At 32.5% G+C, this 5641-nt stretch overlaps 1 long non-coding RNA gene across 1 annotated transcript; it reads right to left on the bottom strand.

Moving 5' to 3' along the window:
- Positions 1 to 903: 903 nt before the first annotated feature.
- Positions 904 to 2898, bottom strand: LOC140035924 (uncharacterized). The gene is made up of 2 exons (XR_011839819.1): positions 1180 to 2898; positions 904 to 1103 (listed from the first exon to the last, which is right to left on the bottom strand). It is a non-coding gene; the product is annotated as an uncharacterized lncRNA (long non-coding RNA).
- Between the last annotated feature and the right edge of the window lie 2743 nt (positions 2899 to 5641).

Below are 5641 nucleotides of genomic sequence, written 5' to 3'. Positions count from 1 at the left end.
ATGCATAAATGCACTGTTGCTTTTATATGGTAATGACTGATAACTCACTCTTGCCAAAATGATGTTCTTTTGCAATTTCGGTCCAGAAGACAAAGTCAATGCTAGTCTGCACTCTGCATTATCCCTGACTATCTCTCAAGCTCATGTAAGCATAAATGTATATCTGTTAACATCCATTAGTCAGGCCTTAGCAGCTGTCTTGGCCAAATACTACTATAACACAAGGGTATACGGAAAATTAAACAGCAGCTAAAGGGTTCAATCATGATTGCTATTCCAAAAAGTATATAAATATCCTCTCACTCACTTTATAATCACATAATCTAACTATATAAATTATTTCTTGCATTCATCTGCTGTTAGAACCTAATAATCTGGAGTTATTGGCCATCAAATTACTGCATTATAATGAAGGCAGTTTAAGTTTAATATTCAAAATCTAAAAACAAAAAAATATTCATTATTGTTTCTGTGCCTACTTACAGTTGTAATTTGTGATCACCGACCAAGGAGGAAAGCCGCAGGAAGTAAATCATGTTCTGAATATCAAGCATATTTTTATGTAGCGCGGGCAGTTTCAGGTCATTATCCCCAAAGATGTCCATTTGCCCGAACTGGTTTTATCCATTCGCAGTTCTTCATTACCCCCAAAGCTGTCCATTGGCCTGAAATAGTTTTTATCCATTTGCATTATACACTCAAAGCAATTCAACAAACAAATCATCCTTTTTGGGTAAGGATTAAAGTTTCAGTTGGCTATAGCATGTTACCGCCAGAAATAATGAAACATTATGTCTGAAAACCAAAATAGAATAAAATACAAACACAAAAACAGATTAGCCTTTTATTTCTGTTTTTAGGACTAAGGTAACAATTTGCAATCAGTAAACTTCTGCATCTCCATTTTCTTTTAAATACTCAAAACATGCAATATATGTTATCCCTGCAACCAACTAATAAACAAAAAGAACACTCAGGCTGCTATTAGCATTGACCAACTAATCTCCAGGTGTAGGTAGGGAGGTATGGCTAAGGGCGCTTCACCAGTCATCGTGATTGTATTGGTTATGGTTGTATCTGTTTACATCTCCATACATTTCCAGCTGCAAGGACACAAGACATTGAGCAACATTCATGAAAACAGTATTATGTTTAATGCAACCGTGTCGAAGACAAGACCTGGAGCATATAGAAGGATAATGGATGCCATTGCATCACCACCCATTTAGAGTCAATCCAGGTACTTCGTTCATGTGGAGGCAGGTATATATGTAGGATTGTGGAAGTGTGGGCAAATGAGACGAATATAGCTTTGATTGGAGATGGTGAAAATGTAACCAAAATCACAATGAACAGGAGATTCTCAGAGTTCCAAACAAACGAAACTGCCACTGTTTGTAAGGACTTCTGACTGCAATTTATAATTAACGTATATGCTTTAATAGGATTACAACATTTCAGTTTTAATGAAAAGGTGTGTAGTAAAAAGCAGGGTATGAAAAACAGGGGATATCAAGTTTTCCTTTCTTCTTTCTTCACTACACTATAGCACTTTGCCGTATGTTGCAGTCCATTGAAGCTTTCCTTTTAATGCAGCAAAGAAGCCTTCTAGTAGGTTTCAACAAGTCTATTCCAATTATTTAGTTGATCAGGCTTTATGTTTACGGAAAATTTCTATTATCTATGTTATTGAGTCCGTGTGCAATATGGTACTAAAGTCAGATATGGAACGGCTTTATCTTAGTTTTACATAAAGGCCTAGTTGCCTATATCCATTTCAAGCACAAGATTTCAACAATATCAAACATGCACACTTTGTATCTCTACTATTTCTAGCTCTACACAGTTACAGTGGCTTTCGAATTTCAATACTTCAATTCTTCAAGCTCATTTGCTTCTTGCAGCAATCTATACTCTTTGGAGTACTACTACAATTTAACACATCGTCCTGCATTATTAAGATTATTTAATTCATACATTCCATTCAGTACAATAAAACTAAGATAAACCCATTCTTATCTAACTATAGTACCATGACACACACGCACTCAATAACATAGACAATATTGATATCAAATTCTAGCTAATAAAGTTTCTGAAACACAAAACCATATCACCTAAATAATTGGAATAGACTTGTCTAAAACTACTAGAAGGCTTCTTTGCTGCATTAAAAGGAGAGTTTCAATGAACTGCAACAGACAAATGGTGAAGTTCTATAGTGTAGTGAAGAAAAAAGAAAGAAGTTAAAAGAAACAAAAGGAAGGCTTCTGATGTCCCCTGTTTTTTCCACTCTGCTTTTTACTAGTCACCTTTTCATTAAAATTCACCATTTACACGTTAAAAAAGCTGAAATGTTGTGATCCTATTAAAGTAAAAGTAGAAAGCATAAATCGCAGTCAGAAGTCCTTACAAACAGTGGCAGTTTCGTAAGTTTCGAACTCAGGGAATCTCCGGTTCATTGTGATTTTGGTTAAATTTTCACCATCTCCAATCAAAGCTGTAGTTGTCTTATTTCCCCACACTTCCACAATCTCCTCATATAAATTTAAGAATGGGTGGCAAGAAGTTTGGGGTTCTGCTGTGTGCGGATGATTCCGAGAACGTGAAGAAGAGATATGGAGGGCACTTTGGAGCTTTCGTGAGAATGCTGGGGGAAGAAGGTGAAACCTGGAAGGTGTTTCGTGTGGCCAATGGTGAGTTCCCTGATGACGAAGAGATTAAAGAGTTTGATGGGTTTGTCATCACTGGAAGTTTCAGTGATGCTCATGGGACTGATGTCTGGATCTGCAGGCTTCTCAATCTGCTCAAACAATTGGATTCCATGAAGAAGAAAGTTCTGGGCATATGCTTCGGTCATCAGGTATATATATATAGGTGACGTCTAAGGTGGAAAGTTCACCTTTTCTGCCCATAGCAGGCAGAAGCAATGCAAGAAGGCCAACTGTGCTGTGTGGGGAGTGGGGACGCACAAAGAAGGATATCTGGGCACCACAGGAGAAAGGAGAAAGCCGGTTGTGCGTGGATAAAAAATATAATATATTTTAAAATTACAATAAAAAAATTTTTAAAAATTTGTTCATCACCTAATGCCCAATACTTATATTTGATAAATTAAAATAGTTAATTAAATATTCTATTATAATATAAACAACTATATGTCATTGAGTTGATTGAATAATATTTTCTTTTTCTTTTTTTTTTTGTCATTTCAACTAGTTGTCAATTATGTTTCAATTGAAATAAAAAATTTATAATTATTTAAATTATTCAATAAAATTATCAATTTAAGATGAACATAAATATAAATACATTAAATTGTATTATTGAAATATTTGATTTAATATAAAGGAAAGACAAGAAGAAATACCAATAAATTTTTTTAAAAATTCATACGAATCCTTTATATTGGTAATTGTCTTTATTTGTTATTATAATCACAACGCCTAAACATAACCGATTGAAACTCATATCCACAAGTCGTACAACAATTTGTGTTACACCGTTTACAATTAAATTTACTATATACTCAAATTAAAATTCTCTTTTTTCCACTAAATTTTTTTTATATATAATTAATGTGTTATTATTTATTTGTAATTAATTTAACGAAAAGATGCTTTTTAGGCTAAATGATATGTTTTGACAATGTGGATTACTTTTAAGAATTTTAATGAGATTTAGAACACATTTTTTTATGCATTTAATCTAATTCACATTTTATTTAATTTGAAATATAATTATTTAAAACATACGGGACCATATTGATTAAATTTTCAAATATTAGAGACCAAAAAAATATAAAGTCAAACTTTTGACTAATTCTAACTTGATTTTGACCGTTAGATATTGTAGTTTTGTATTAGTTGCCCTAAATTTGCCTAAAATAAAAAATTTGGGACATATTTATTTTGGTCAAAATATCATAGACCAGTTTAACTCGTAGACCAAACCATGGGGGACCAAAATTGCACATCTTCCTTTATTTTAATCCTGTTTGATATCCCAACTCTTCCTTTTATATTTACGCATCAATTATTTTAAATATCAAACTAAATTAAAAAATAAAAACTACCACAATATTGTTTTAACATGTATAAAATTCATTAAATAATGTTGAAAATTTCACCTATTTTCCATTACAATAATTTCATCTACCTTTCCGTACATTTGTTTTCCACGTTTCTTTGACATTCACTTTTTCGCTCTTCACTTTTCATTGGGACCCGTATCTCGATTGGAGTGTTCACAAAATATTTTCTAAGTAATGGACATTAGATGATGAACATATTTTTAAGAGGCTTTTATTGTAATTTTTAAATGTATTGCATTATTTCATCCAAGCACAACCGACTTTCTCCAGTGCCCGGTACATTATTTCTTTGTCCATCTTTGTGCGTCTCCAGAGAACACAATAGACCTCCTTGCATTGCTTCTGCCCACTATGGGCAGAAAGGCGAACTTTCCACCATAGACGTAACCTATATATATATATATACTAGTTTGTTGGGGCATCATGCGATGCATGATGTTGCCCAGATGAAACTCATAAAAAAAAAAAATTGTGGCTATAAAGAATGGAAGAGTATTTATCGATTAGTGATGCTTGTAAAATAATCAGAGAAAATCCAAATAAATTTCTGAGGAGTAATAATTTTTGAAAAAACAATTTTGCTTAACGATACTTAATTAAAACCTAGACAATTAAGGTATTGGACGTGGTCACTAAGAATAATTAAAATGGTATTTGAATAGCATCTATTGGCTCAACAAAACTGATTCATTAGGAAACCAAATAGGAAGAGGGAATTAGCAGACAGCTAATTTGGAATTTTCTTATTTTGGCAGGTAATTTACTATCCAAGTATTCATAAATTGGAGGATTTATTTGAGTGCAAGACACTTACTTCTAATACATTACAGTTTGTAAGTTGCAATCATCTGGGAGATGCAATCTCATAGTTGAGAAATCAATGGAAGATTGAAAAGAAAAATTTGACAATACAAATAGTTAGACATTAAATAGGACAGTTTATGAGACTAAATTATTGTATTTCAGGAGCTATTTTAAAGACTATAAGTCTTTTTTTTTTTTTGGAAAACTGAGATATATAAGTTTAATTTATACATGTCACTAACGATAAGATCTAGTTTTTTTTAATTCATTAGTAAAATATTCAAAGGAGTTACTTTTCTATGCTAAAGTTTTACTTTAATGCAAAAAGATGAGTTTAATCATGTATATTATTTCATGCAACTATTAAACAGATAAAAAAATATCAGGTTTAAGCATAGCATTAGAGGTTCAAATGCCAAGGATTGAGGAAAATTAACTCGAAACTTGGAGCTTTTATGTGAATTCACAGAAGGCAATAGTTTATAATATATGTGCATACATTGCATTTTGGTAGTTCGTACATTAGCAAAAGCTGTTTACTATAGTGTACAAGACATGCAACTTCAGAAACTCCCAATTGCTTCCACGTAAGCTAACAACACCATCGTATCTGTCTAACACCCAAACATCAAAGTGAAATTCCATAATTAACCACCTATTGATGGTGCCCATACGGGACCATCACTTCTTATGAGATATCAGCCCAACTCCCCTTTTTATACTTCTTAGGATATATATATATAT

Source organism: Coffea arabica, chromosome 2c (genome assembly GCF_036785885.1).
Source record: "Coffea arabica cultivar ET-39 chromosome 2c, Coffea Arabica ET-39 HiFi, whole genome shotgun sequence".
Taxonomy (NCBI): Eukaryota; Viridiplantae; Streptophyta; class Magnoliopsida; order Gentianales; family Rubiaceae; genus Coffea; species Coffea arabica.
The sequence above is the reverse complement of the archived record's forward strand: the minus strand, read 5'-3'. Positions and strand labels throughout refer to the sequence as shown.